The sequence below is a fragment of the Nelumbo nucifera genome, chromosome 3 (assembly GCF_055504915.1).
Source record: "Nelumbo nucifera cultivar China Antique chromosome 3, China Antique-T2T, whole genome shotgun sequence".
In the NCBI taxonomy this organism is placed as follows: Eukaryota; Viridiplantae; Streptophyta; class Magnoliopsida; order Proteales; family Nelumbonaceae; genus Nelumbo; species Nelumbo nucifera.
In genome coordinates, this window is record NC_142651.1 from 47625886 (window position 1) to 47641161 (window position 15276).

The window sequence follows — 15276 nt, forward strand, 5'->3', positions numbered from 1 at the left end:
TCGGCCGTGAACACGCGGCAAGTCTTTGAAATACAGATCCATCAATTGATTTTTCTGTGTTAACACGTGGCAACCCCCAATCAGGACTCAAGCGCTTGCTAAACCCTGTCAAATCAACAACAAATCGGACGGTCATGACTCCACTAGTATTATTAATTATTAATTTCTTAAAAGGTCGGGAATCTTGTAATTTGATTTCTTACCGTCCACTCCAATCCAGTCCCTCCGGGGCGACTAACTGCAACTGCGAACCTCCAAATCTCTGTGCTGAACTCTCAGCCCTGATTACCGTCTGGGGCCACCCCACCGGAATCCGGCCAATTTTGCATTTTTCTAATTTGTAGACTTTCCGTCGCCGGAAACCCCAGAACCAAATAGGAAATCGACTTCGCGGGAACAATGGCGCAAGCTCTCCATTTCGTGATATCTTCTTCCCAATCATCTAGCGTTTCCTTATCGAAGCTTTCCCTGTCGAAGCCTTCTCAATCGCTTCCCTATCGTTTGATCCCCGTCATCTCTACACGGAAGCCGATATCAGCCATGTCGTCGGATCAAGATTCCTCGTCACATAAGGTCTTGGTCTCTGAAAATGGAAAAGGAGGGGTTTTGCCGGCTGCATTACCGCCACAAGCGAAGGCGTCGACGGATTCGAGTGCAATCGAGGTTGACGCGGTTTCGGAGGCTGAGCTGAAGGAGAATGGTTTCCGTAGTACGCGGAGGACGAAGCTTGTTTGCACGATTGGCCCGGCCTCTTGCGGGTTTGAGCAGCTGGAAGCGCTTGCCGTTGGCGGGATGAACGTGGCGCGTTCACATGTGCCACGGAACGCGCGAGTGGCACCGCGCCGTGATCGAGCGGGTGAGGAGGCTGAATGAAGAGAAGGGATATGCGGTTGCCATCATGATGGACACAGAGGGGAGCAAGATTCATATGGGAGATCTCGGTGGCGCTGCATCCGCCAAGGCTGAGGTATTTAGGACTCAAGTTATTGTTAAATCTTTCATTATATGGTGCAATGGAATTCATTACTAACATGGCTTTTGAATTATTAACTATTCTTACTCCATAAATGCATTTTGGTTCAAGGAAGTTCTCGTTTTGTATTTTTTTTTGCTTTGATGTATGATTATGGGTCTTTGTCTGTTTGGCTTTTCATGGATGGATATAGTAAAGCATTTGTCTAGTGGATTTACTGTTCTAAATTTGAATTCGAGGAGTGAATTGCTTTATTGAAGAACAAAAGTATGATTAGTCAACAAGTTGAAGGATGTTGGTAATAATTTGATTCAGCTTATTTTTGGACTGTGTCGTTTCTTCTCAAACTTATGCAGTAGATCATAGACTTATTAATATGACCACGTAATCTTGAATTTGGTTTTGAAACTTACCAGAGTTGCATTTGTGATGTTCATACCAACTGGTTTTATGGTGAGAAAATCAGGTTACAACTGTTCAATTCTACAAGAAAGTAGAGACCACAGAATCTTTTATAACATGTGCAATGTCTATTAAGATGCATTCTTTGCCAAATATGTGTAAATTTCAACAATGTCCAAGTTGTATATGAGTTATCTAACCAAATGTGTTTTAGATATTTCTTAGGTGTTTTGACAGTTATTCTAAGATGCTTTGTCAATATTTAAGATTTGGTGACTGTTTTGCAGGTTAAGAAAAGTAACGTTTGACTCATGAGGGGCTCTTGCCTCCTAATAATTTCAAAATCAATTGGCAGGTCAGAGGCTTCTCTATACACTTTACAATTGGCAGGTCAGAGGCTTCTCTTGCCTCCTGATTGTGGTTTCTGTAGTTCCAGTATTTAGTTTGTTTAAAATATTTGAGTTTATGCTTTGGGTTATTGAGGTTTCTAATTTTGGAGTTGCCAGAGTTTAAGCTCAATCGAGATCCATGACTGCAACATATCTCAGATGGCTCTCTAGAGGTAGTCATTTTTAGTAAAAAGTTCAAAATTTAAAAACATTTTTCACTACAGATTTACTAGATTTTGATGTACATGTTAGACTACTTAAGTATCAGATTGCTTTCTCCTTCCTAGAATTCACTTACCACTGTTTTTTTTTCACATTGGAGATACTGGAAGCTTCTGGTTTTGCCTTGTTGACCAAGGACTGGAGGATACAAATGAAATTGGGACCAAAATTATTTTGGATTGCATGGAATCCAATGCAAGTTAATGCATACGAAAGGGAGGGAGACTTCGGAGTCTATCCAAATAACCTCTTTCTAGATTCATGTAATTAAATGTCCACCTATGAGTTCTGAATGTGCCAACTTGTCTTAATGTAATGTGTTTAAATTCCACTCTCTTGGTTTCCCCCACTTACCATTTCTGAACTGGGGATTATCCTACAAGATTCCCACTTCCTAGACAATCCATCTAACGTGTTCAAACCACAGATTGGACCTATGGAAGCTTATCATCAGAAAAATGTGTCCTACAAGTTCCAGTCCACCTAATAGAAGGCCCCGTTTGGCATGTCTTTCCGCGCGGTCTTTTGGCTGCTTACAAAATGGGAAGACCGAAAATCAGTCTATTCCCGTTTGGCACGCGGAAGATCTCACCGCCAAAAGACGGGGCACCGAAAAGACACGGGAAGCCATTTTGGGCTGATTTCGGGAAGCTCCAAATGAAGCTTCCCGTGTCTTCCACGTTTTAATCTCATGCGGAAACACCCGAAATGACGCACGGAAAGATGCGCATCTGCCAAACGGTCTTCGGGCTGCCCAGATCTTATGACAAAAGCTCAATGCGTCTATTGACTGTCAGAGCTACGAGAAGATCTTCTCAAAAGGACTTGCCAAGCAGGCCCGAAGTTGTTGCCAAAATCTTGTGGTTTAAGTTTGAAGAATAATATTATAATTCTTTGAAACACATATGGTTTCCTGTTTACATTCCTTTCTTTCTCTGTTTCTCATGAACCATTTCCAGTACAAAAACATTTGGTTTATTTTTCTGATAAAAAAAACATTTGATTTATTTCATTTCAGACAACACATTTGATTCACCAAGAATTATATGCTTCAACCCATAATTGGGTCACAATTTTCTATAAATCCCAGTGCCTTGAAATCTCAATTCCATGCTTCTTTTCGCTCTTTTAAGCTCTCGCATAACCATCATGAAGTTTTGCCACATGATGCACTATTCACATGAAGATTAATCATGTTCCCTTCCAGTATTGCTTCCTCTATGGAAGGATTGAATATTTTTACTTCCTATGGTTAGGAAACTGAATATGTTGCAAATATATGCATCCTCACCACATAAGTTTCACTTATTATCCCATCCGTTCCATTATGTTTTTGTCAGCTTGCAAGTGGTTGGTTAACAGTGCTTTTTTGTTGTTGTTTGTCAGATGGTTGTGTTGTACTTCTGCTTTCTTTTCCCATGCAGCTTTTTTCGGTCCCCTTCTTTTCCTTTCAAAGTGTGTAAGGGTTATGCCCTCCTTGTTTTATGTTCTTCCCTTTTGCATACATCAGTAGGAACACTTTGTCGTGGCAAATATCATACTCTTTTTCGTACAGGTTTATTCAAGGAAAACGTTTTTTAAACTGTTTCAAGCTCCCCCAACTTGAAGGTGCTCATACAGTATTTGAACAGCTTAGTGGATGCTCACCGTTTATGTTCCAAAATGATGAACTTGTAATTAAGAAGCTAGGAACTTGTTCAAGGAGAGGAAACAAGATGACATATTGTTGGTTCTAGATAATGTTTGGTCTGAAACAATTACCGAGAAACTTGATTTCAAAATAGAGGGATATAAAATGCTGGCTATATATAGAACTGAATTTAATTCATTTAGGACCACATATTTTTCGAAGATGTTGAATGACAAACATGCCATGACTCTCTTTTGTCACGAAGCATTCCCACAAGATGAGGAGGGGGCGCTTACATCTCTTGTCTTATTTGAATATAAAGCATTTATTTTCTAGCTTTTGAATATAAAGCATCTTCAGGAGATCATGCTTAGGGATAGGAGGGGGTGCTTAGGGATGTTGAGGGCAGCTTAAATGCTTTATATTCAGGCCCAATTTGTGTAAGAGATCTTTTAAGGGCTGAAGTCATGGCAATGCTTGAGAGAGTATAAAGGGAAAGAAATTTGAATATTAGGAAACTAATCATTTAAGGAGATTCCAAGTTGGTTATGGATTGGCTACAAGGTGAGGAGGCAAAATTGTGGATTTACAATAATGAAAAAAAAAAAAGAAATTCAAATGGCGGACAAAAGACATAGAAGTGAGGTTGCATTGGGTTAAAAGAAGTGCTAATTCAATTATCAAAAAAAAAGAAGAAGTGCTAATTCCCAAAGAAGGGGTGGGAAGGGATCAACATTTTTGGTGCAATTGTAAAAGAAAGAGTTTGATAAGAGAGTTTATCTCTCTATGACCATATTCTCAATTTGTATTCACTGTTTTTCTCCATTAATGAAATTCACAAATCACAGTTACTGATCAAGAAAAGTTCTTTCCATATCCCTTTGAAGCATTAAATGCAAAATTAAGCTTGTGGACAAATGCCTTAGAAACAAGAGGTTTTAAAGCAAGTAGGACTAAAACAAAATATATGGCATGTAAATATAATAACAATGGGAGTGCAAATTAGGATTGGAGACCAAGAGATAATAACTCAATGTGGCCTTTTTGAGTATCTTGGTTCAATAATTCATAACAAGGAGAGGTTGACGAGGATGTTTCCTATATAATTAGAGTGGGATGGGCAAAATGGAGGGGTGCATCTGAAGTCTTACGTGATAAGCAAATATTATTTAGACTAAAAGGAAAAACAAGGGAAAGTTTGAGGAGGGTGTCCATGTCTTCCATAGAATTAGAACTGGATGGGCAAAACGGAGGGGTGCATCTGAAATCTTACGTGATAGGCAAATAATATTTAGACTAAAAGGAAAATTCTATAAAACATGTGTAAGGCCAGCTATGTTGTATGGTGTAGAGTGTTGAGCAGTCAAGAAACAGCATGTCCAGAAAATGGGTGTGACAGAAATGTGTAATGCTAAGATGGATGAGTGGAAAAACTAGAAATGATAGGATAAAAAATGAAGTCATTAGTAACTAGGAACTCGAGTATCTCCAATAGGTGAAAAAATGAGAGAAAGTTGACTAAGATGTTTTGGGACTGTGCATAGAAGACTACCAACAACACTTGTAAGAAGTGATTTGTCACAAGTTGAAAGGGCTAGTAGGGAAAGGGTTAGACCAAAAAACACATGGGGTAGTAAGAAATGATGTAAGTGCCAATAATTTAACAAATAACAATGGATATGGCATTAAATAGAATGGACCGGAAAAATAGGATTCATGTAGCCAACCCCATATAGTTGGGATAAGGATTGGATGATGATGATGGCTTCTGAAATGCGTAAAAAGCTGACATTCTATGGGCAGTTTGGGAAGAAAGGAATGCAAGAATATTCAAGGGGTAGGTGGTAGGGACGAGCCTAACATGAGGACTGGGTGCCTTCAAGCTAAATGGGGAATGCGAATGAAACAGGATAGGCAGTAAAGCTATCTAAGCTGGGTGTTTTCTATTGTAAATAAGGAGTAAGTGGTGTGGACCAGCCTAATATGAAGGTTTTTCAACCTTCAATATAGTATTTTTTTAATGACCATTGTTAATAAAGTTATATGTTGCCCGTCAAAAAGTGAAAAAAAAAGAAAAACATGTGAATCCTTCCTAATGGCCTCTCTAACAAGGATCCTTTTCATTCCCTTCTTTTTGTTTTGATAAGAAATGGATCTCTTGTATTAATTAGAATAATGATTTCAAATTTTACAACTCACATTCACCTCAAGAGCTATTCCCCATATCACATTATTCATACAACTAAGCCCAAAAAAAGTTGTTCCTAGATTCCCCTTGTTTGGCTAATGTGTCAGCCAAACCATTTGCTGATCTGTTGACCCATCTAAAATTAGCCTCTACCTCTCTTGCTAACTTCCTAATTTCCCTCGTAGAATCCATATCCGTACACCCAAGAACCTTGGCTGTTCTGAACCCCACTTCTAACATAGAGTCCACTTCAACTTGTCTGAAGTTTAGCTGCTTAGCAAGCTTCAGACCTTGCAACAATGCCGATATTTCTGCTGACAAAGAGTCTCTATATCCTATTGGGCCTGAGAATAGTGCAACAATTGATCCATTCCTATCCTTGAATGCTCTCCCCTTTTGCTCAATTGACCAGGGTTTCCAGTTGAGCTTTTGTCAAAAAATTAATTTTGATCCTGCTTTTTTTCTGGAAGGATCCAATGATTCTTGAATTGTCATCTTCAAAGTGGATGAAGTTGGTATCACTGCCCAGACTCTAATGAAATCATCCACTTTATAGTCATTGAAAATCTCCACTGTCTTGAACCAGTGGATTTACCTTCAGCTTAATGCTTTCTGTTAGAGCTTCCAACATTCTTTCTTGCCCCTTAAAAACCCTATTATTTCTTTCTTCCCACACTGCCCATAGAATTACAGCACTTGTTTCTCTCCACATCACCTCCCTCTTCTGTTAGACCTTTTTCATTTTGTGAAACTTCTAACATGAACTTATCATATTTGCAAAACCAGTATTGTATGAGATTAACATAGATAGCTTGTGGTAAACTTCACCAAATTCCATCAAGTTGAATTTTGATGGATATAGTTTGGGAAACCCAGTGGCCTCTGGTAGATGGTTTCTTTAGAGACCGCCAAGGTGACATCTTGATGTTATATACTGGTCCTGTAAGCTATGAAACTCAACAAGGGCTGAACTTTTGTCTTTTCTTGAAGGTTTAAAACTTGAGAAGTTAATGAAAATAAATAATGTTACAGTGGAAGGGGTTCCAAATAGTGGTGGGATGGATGCAAGGACTCATCCAATGACCATGGCAGTATGGACATTCCTTAAGGAAAACTAGATTCCTGGAAAGATCTCAAAACGTAACTTTTTTAATGGATAAGGAAATCAGCCAACACCAAGGCTGATAGTCTTGCTATGGGGGACCAAACAGAAATGAGTTGTATACTTATATTATGGTCCTGAACCCTCAGATCAGAGGTCTGTAATCTTTTTGTTCTAAACTGTTGGTGGGGAAGAGCTGAAGGTTGTCCTTTAAAATTCCATTGAAGGTGCTTAAGATCATCTTCTGAAAAAACTATTTTCAGATTTTACTTGCACTGGGCCACTTATAATGATCTTGACAATATAATAATAGCCCAGTCATGCAAATGATACAATGCATGATGCATGGATATGACTTGTTTGTGTGAAAGATGGTGAGATGTGGACATTCACCATCCAAGAATTTGGTTCATCTCGTCCAGAGCATACCATAAATGTGAATTATGATGGATTTGCTGAAGGTTATAAAAGATCAATTCTTTGATTACCCATATTGTTATATTTGTGAATATATTGAAAAAAAAATATCTATTTGAATTGTAAACAAGCATAGATGTGATACAGATGTGAAAGTGGATGATGAACTCCTTGTGGATGGAGGAATGGTTAGGTTTGAGGTGATTGAGAAGATTGGTCCAGATATCAACTGCCGCTGTACTGATCCTGGGCCATTGTTACCATGTGCTAATTTGACCTTCTGGCGGGATGGAAGTCTAGTTCATGAACGTAATGCAATTTTCCCAACAATTTCTTCTAAGGCCAGTAGCTGTCATCCTCCCCTTCCCCCAAAGAAAATAAAAAGAAATTTGAAAGTGAAATGTGAAAGTTAATTGTTCTTCATAAAGCTTGTTTCCTGACTATTTTGTATCAGTGTGATACTGAGGTTCACTAATGAATTGTCTATCATAAGCATTTGCTTCTCATAGTATATGTTGTTAGAGTCTATGTGCATCAGTTATTGCATTAAAGATCATGTAATGCCTTCAATACATAATTGATGAACTGTACACTCTTTGCATTGGGTTAAGCCTCCTTTGTAATTGTTTAAAAATTTCAATAATATTTTTCATGCCAAGACTGAGTTACTTTTTCTGGTAATTCCAAGAGCTGGTAAATAGCATATGCAATACTCTAGCAAGGAAGGGGTTACAACTTACAAGGGATGACTTGTTTTGGTGGCATCTGGTCTCGGGCTAACTTGTAAGGTTGCTCTTAGATTGTTGTGCCATGGCAAGGTAAGTTCTGTTTGTGCTTGATCCCTTATTACCCATCACTTTTGAAAGAGCTTTTTTGTTTCATATTTGATTTTTTTTTTTTTTTGTTCATTCTTGCTGATATACAAAAAAACGGGTCTTGTATGTCAAGCATATGACCAAGGCTCTATTGTACATTATGGTCTCATTTGTAGCATTAGTATACACTTTTTTTAGATATCCTTATACTTTTACAGGACTTGCTGGACATTGATTTTGGGATTACAGAGGGTGTTTCATTGCAATTTCATTTCTCAAGTCTGCTGAAGTGATCAATCATCTTAAGAGTTACATTGTAGCACGGTCTTGTGATAAGTAAATATTTGATATTCATCAAAAATAGATAATTATTTTCTCTAACCAGAATGGGAGCTAGATCATTAAAACTTGCATTTATGAAACTATGAACTTCTCTAACCAGGGGAAAGATGTTAATCTCTTTCTATTAAAAATTTGTCACCTCAATCTTCATTTCCCATTTTCTTATATTCAATATAATCATCGTCAAGTAACTGCCTTTCAAAGATTGGATGATTGCAACTATCACAATGGCCTTCGCATTATCTCTTGGTGGATCAGTAAGATCATTTCAGACCTCTATGCTGTGTTTGGATTTGGTGGAAATGAAATGTGGGATGTAGATAGAAAATTGAATCAGCTACTTTCAGGATTTTGCTGCTTGTCTTCAAGGATAAAGGGAATATGACAGAATCCCTTGTGGATGAACCACCAGTGGTCCAACATTGGCAAAGAAATGGCCATGTGGCAGATCAGAACTGTTTACTTGAATGATTTGGCACCAACTATCCCTCCCAATTTTCAGGAGAATCCTTCCCCTCCTGTTAGCCGCATGTCACTCAAGTCCATTGAAAATTTTCAAGTAGGCTTATGAAGCTTTGGATTGTCACAACTCTGATGGGCACCAAACTTTACAGCTAAAGGCTTTGATATGAGTGCTCCTGGTCTGCTACGAAGCAATGAATTTGACCAAATCAGATTTGCTAATCTTTAGAGGTCTTGTCATTCCAAAACCTGTTGATTCTTCACTTACATCCTGTATTTCCACTTCCATCACCCAAATCCAAAGACAGGCTTAGGGAAATCTGCAAATGTATTGTGCTTCTGATTATTATATTGGAAAGTCCAATTGGTTTTCTGTAGTGAAATTGTTGTCATTGAAAAAGTAGAAATCACTGATTGTAGATTTAGTTGAATTTCTTGTGAAAGGAAAAGGGGAGGAAGATAAAGATTTCAGTAGTAGAGAAGAAAAGAGAGGGATAAAAGAGTAGGAAGTCAACCAGGATTCCTGTATTAACCCTAGCCGCCAACCCCTCATTATATTTATACTTAACTTAAAGGATGAGATATTACAAGGATGCCCTTAGTAGGGCGGCTACTAATGTAGCTGAACAGTCACAACTTAAAAACATAAACTAATGGGCCTAAAGCACAACTTCCTAACTAAATAGCTTAAAATAAGAATAAAAAACAACTAGGCCCAACTCAACACTCCCCCTCAAGTTGGGAGTAAATGTCACACATTCCCAACTTGCATAGATCATGCTCCAGCTTGTATGGAAGACGAACTTCTCCAGAAGTTACTCTTTCTCTGATAAAATGTCTATCCATTTCAATGTGCTTAGTTCAGTCATGCTGGACTGGGTTATGGGTAATGTTAATTGCTGCTTGGTTATCACAGTATAACATTATAGGTTCTTCTACCTGTACACCAATTTCTTCTAATAGGGAACGGATCCAGAAAAGTTCTGAAACTCCATGTGCCATGGCCCTGTATTCAGCTTCAGCACTTGATCTTGCCACCACCGTTTGTTTCTTACTCTTCCACGAGACAAGGTTACCCCCAACAAGGGTGCACACTCCTGAAGTTGATCTCCTGTCATCGAGGCATCCTGCCCAATCTGCATCTGTATAAGCCTCTAGTTTCAACTATCCATGATCAATAAACAATATGCCTATGCCCAGGTGTCCCTTCAGATAAACAAGAATCATGTCAACTACCTCCCAATGCTAGACTCGTGGAGCATGTATGTATTGACTTACTACACTTACTACATAGGAAATGTTTGGTCTTGTCATATACAAGTATAGCAGCCGACCCACAAGTCTCTGATATCTCCCAATGTCCTTTATTGGTTCACCTTCTGATATATTGATTTTATAGTTCTGATCAATAGGAGTGTTGATTGCCTTTGTTCCAAGCTTCCTTGTCTCTTGAAGAAGATCCAAGACATACTTCCTTTGAGAGATAAAAATTCCATGTTTTGATCTTGCAACTTCAATGCCTAGGAAGTATCTCAGTTCTCCAAGATCTTTAATTTCAAATTCTTTATGTAGATTCCTTTTCAGACAATCAATCTCACTTAGGTCATTCCTCGTGACAACAATATCATCCACATAAACAATTAGGACTGACACCAAAGATCCCCTACACTTCACAAACAAGGTATGATCGGATTGAGTCTGAGTGTATCCAAAAGCAATCAAGGCCTTTCTGAATCTGTCAAACCATGCTCTAGGAGATTGTTTCAAGCCATAAAGTGACTTCATAAGCCTGCATACCTTTCCCTTTTTAGTATCATTGTAAAAGCCAGCAGGAAGATTCATATACACTTCCTCTTGCAGATCCCCATTTAGGAAAGCATTCTTCACATCAAGTTGAAACAAGGGCCAAGAGTATGAAGCAGCAAGAGAAAGAAGTATTCGAACAGAGGTCATCTTTGCAACCGGTGCAAATGTCTCTAAGTAATCAACACCATAGGTCTGTGTGTACCCTTTTGCAACAAGTCTTGCCTTGTACCTTTCTATACTTCCATCTGCCTTATATTTTACCGTGTAAACCCATCTGCATCCAACCGTCTCCTTGCCTTCTGGTAGATCCACAATGTCCCATGTTTGATTCTTAATCAAAGTTTCCATCTTTTCCTACATAGTTGTCTTCCATTCAGGTTTGGAGAGAGCCTCACTAACACCCTTGGGTATAGATACTGAGTCAAGGAAGGAAAGAAAAACACGGTAGGAAGTGATGTGAGTTCTGTTGCAATGGAACCAACCTCCTTGTGAAGTCTCTGTCGTAAGTAATGTTGAGAAGCAGGGCGCAAAGAAGGTGGTAAGGTAGGTGACACAGGATGGTCAAGCACAGGAGTAGACACAGGGACTGGAACTGGGAGAAGAATAGACTGTTGACTCACTTCTCCAAAACACTCCCCCTGAGAAGGATTCTTTGAAAAGAAGTACGTGGATTCAAAAAAAGTGGCATCCATGGTAACATATCGGCTCCCAGAGACTGGATCATATCGGCTCCAAGGAAGACACTTCTTTGTCTTGGGATCAAGCTTTGAGCGGTGAGGACCAAGGACATGTGCAAAGCAGACACTCCCAAACACCCTGAGAGGAATATGAAACATCTCCCCCTCAGGAAAAAGGAGATTGAATGGGGTGTTGAATCCAAATATACGAGAGGGCACCTTGTTAATCAGATATACTGCTGTGAGAACTGCATCACCCCAAAACCGAACTGGAATTGTAGATGTGCTCATCATGCTTCTTGCAAGCTCAACAATGTGTTTGTTCTTCCTTTCTGCAACACCATTCTGTTGTGGACTATAGGGACAACTGCTCTGATGGACAACACCATATTCTAACAAATATGAAGCAAGGTGTTTTCCAAAATATTCCCTGGCATTGTCTGATCTGAACACCTTTATTCTTGTTCCAAACTGTGTTAACACCATTTGATGAAATTGCCTCACCAAGGATGGTACTTCATCGAGGGATCTCATCAGGTAAATCCAAGAGTATTGTGAGAAATCATCTACAAATAAGAAAAAATATTGATAGCCTCCTGATGATGCGCAATCCGGCCGGTCTTAGCTGTCAACGACCTTGCCTTTGAATCGAGTAGCGGGGGTCCTGAAACGGAGGAGATGAAGAAGCTCCGGGGAGAACCCGGTGTAAAGACTCCGAAGCTTAAGTTAGAATCCTTCAAAGGCAAGATAAACCAGATAGCGCAAAGTTTGCATACCCCCTCTTTGGGGGTGGAGAGCCTTTTATAACCACCTCGCACACTCACTCCTAGACTCCTGTCAGGTCGGAAATGAGTATTTCCGTGCTTCTGCCAATTCGGGCGTCATCGCCTTTGCTGGGATAGAACCGTCACTGCTCCTTTTGTCGGAGCCGTCTCTGTAACTGGAGGCAGTGGTGACAGGTGACGGTGGCAGGTGGCTGTTGGAAATGCGGCCGTCAAGCGTCAGATTCCAAGTCAGTCAGGTGCGCCGCCCCTGGACACAGACTCCTTCGGTGTCAGGTACGGCGTGGTTCGCCCAGTTTGATGCTCCGGAAGCGAAGTGCCTGGAGCGGTGCGTGAGGCAAAGTCTTGAGTTCGGATAAGGGGAGGCCCCGAACTGTCATAAGACGGGCCAGTTCGGGCCTCTGCTTTGTGTGACTCGGGGTCAAAAGGGAGAGTTCGGGCTCCTCGCAGAGAGTCCGATCACTAAGTAGGGAGTTTGGGCACCTTGCAGAGAGTTCGACCACTAAGTAGGGAGTTCGGGCATCTTGCAGAGAGTTCGACCACTAAGTAGGGAGTTCGTGCACCTTGCAGAGAGTTCGACCACTAAGTAGGGAGCTCGGGCCTCTTTTTAGGGAGTTCGAACTCTAAGTAGGGAGTTCGGGCACTGAGTAGGGAGCTCGGGCCTCTTGCTAGGGAGTTCGGGCCTGTTGGTCCCTTCCCTTTGGTGTTTGTACCCTCGGTATGGTCTTGAGTGCCGAGCTACTTGCCTTTTTGCCACGTGCCGTGATTTGCGAGGTTGGGCCAAATCTTCCTTTATCAATGGCCCCCCACTCCTCGTGCTAAGGTCTTGCCTTGGCGCGGGGAGTTCGCAAGGTGTCAGGTAGATTTGTCCTGCACTTTGAATCTTGGTTCTGCTGGCGCGAGGTGCGTTGTCAGGGTTTCTAGGGTTTCTTTGAGTGGCCATTTATGCGGGAAGAGTGTTGGCTTGTCTAAATGCTGATAGATGTGGCGGTGCGTGCGCATTGCTTCGAAATTTCAAAAAAAAGAAAAGGGCACGCCACTTGGGGGCGCGAAAGCGCGCGTTTTTTTTCAAATTTGAAAAAGACGTGCCGCTACCGTTTTTTTTGAGACGTGCGCTGACATTCCGTCAGTTTCAAAAAGATGTGGCCGTCGCTGTCAGTTTCAGAAAGACAGTCGCCAATCACATCTCGGTCTCGGGCGACGTGCGGTCGCCCCGGTTTGTTGTCGCTTTTGTATTTCTCTCGAGCTCACGTCTGAGTTTCAGCTCGCATCCAGTTCGCGTCCAAGTTTTTTCAGTTCGCGCTCAAGGTCTTCCGTTCGTCCGAGCTCCTATGGTCTACAGCTTTTCGTCCGGGTGAGGACTTTCCTGGGTCTCGTCACTCCCAATGTCTAGCTCGGATGGCTCAGATAGTCATTTCAGCGGGTCTGATGCAGGTTCTACGAACCAAGTTGCATCCCCCGATAGCCTTAGCGAGTCGGAGGTAGAGCTCGAGGAAGAGTTCGAGCCTGTAGGCCGTGGCGCTTCGGGTAGTTTGGCGTCCACTTCTCGTCGGGGTCGGATGTTAGACAAGTTCGGCCCTTCGACCATGACGCCCGAGGGGCTCCAATCCCTCATTACTTACTATAACTTGCCCGAGGAGTATGCTTATTTCATACCTTCGGGTAGCTTTCCTTGGGAACACGGTCCTGATGAGATCGTAATATTCCGGGAGCAGTTCGCCGCGGGGCTGCGATTGCCTTTCCACCCCCTCTTCGTCGAAGTCTTGAACCACTTCGGCGTGATAGTCGGCCAGTTTCACTCGAACTCCATTCGGAACTTGGTGGGGACAATCTCCCTTTTCTGTGACGAGAGCTTTCCGTTGGACTTGGAGATTTTTTCTTCAATCTTGATGCTCAAGAAGCAAGCGGGTCCTCTCCCTGGGCGCAAGCGGGCTTACTACCTGTCTCCTCGCCCGGGTTTTAAGCTTTTACACGAGCTCCCCAACAAGGTCCCAGCATGGAAGCGGGACTATTTCGGGGTGCGAAGTGTGCTGGGGTGGCCTTTTCAGACCGGGTGGGGGATGGCTGCTCCCGACTCCGGGGTTACGCTTGACAAGGAGACAGCGAAGGGCCTCCGGCAATGGGCGCGGCTTGGGCTGAAGTGTGAACAGTATCTGACGGAGGCCAAGATCATTGCGGCCGGCCTGAGCTCGGGTAGGTCCTTCACTTAGAGACTCTTATCTTGTTGTCTTTCATGCTTTTTACTGATGGCGAACTTCTTTTCGCAGGTGTGATGGATTCGCGAGGGACCCGAGGTGGGCACTTGCTTCAAGGTATGGAGGAGAAAGCGGGTTGCAAAGCGAACTCGCGCCGAGGTGCCTCAGGATGTGGAGCCCAAGGTGCCGGGCTACCAGCCAGAAGAGGCTCGTCGTGCGGCCGAGGAAGCCGCTCGTGCTGCTGAAGAGACTGCTCGTTTTTCCTGGATCAGGCAGGCGAGGTCTCAGAGAGATGCCGAGGCCATGGGAGTGGTGGTGAAGCACATGGCGGACTTGAGGCTAGATCTGCAGCATCAGGTCGAGTATCTTCAGGACATCAGGGAGAGGACGCAGATCTTTTCCCAAGGTATTGAAGATGCCAAGAAGAAGGCCGTCGAAGAGTACATCGCTTCGTCGAGTTTTGATGATCTGATGGTGGATTCATATAGGAGGGGTTTTAAACTAAGCCGGTGGATGATCCAGAATACGTACCCCGAGCTCGATGTTAGCGCCATATCCACTTCGCGCATAACTCAGGAGATGGCTAATGCTGTTGACGCCGAGCCAGACTCCGAGAACGAGGCGGGGCCTTCAGGTTTTGCCGAACTGAGCATATTTGCCTAACTGACTATTCGTTCGGTTTGTTTTCTGCCTTAGTTAACCGCACTCGCGCAGACTGTTTTCTTTGCTTGCTTGTGCCGAGATTCCTTCGTTAGCTCGACATCCTAGCCGGTATGCTTTGGTGGTGATTTTACCCATTTCGCTTGGCGGTCTATAGGTAGTATCACCTTAGGTTGACAATGTTCCATGCTCGAGGTACTTGTTTTCCCTCTAG

At 42.2% G+C, this 15276-nt stretch overlaps 1 pseudogene across 1 annotated transcript; it reads left to right on the forward strand.

Moving 5' to 3' along the window:
• The first annotated feature begins 204 nt into the window (after window positions 1-204).
• LOC104609620 (pyruvate kinase isozyme A, chloroplastic-like) lies at window positions 205-7979 on the forward strand (annotated as a pseudogene). Its single transcript, XR_016083909.1, has 2 exons — window positions 205-967; window positions 1663-7979. The product of XR_016083909.1 is annotated as a pyruvate kinase isozyme A, chloroplastic-like (transcript).
• The last annotated feature ends 7297 nt before the right edge of the window (window positions 7980-15276 follow it).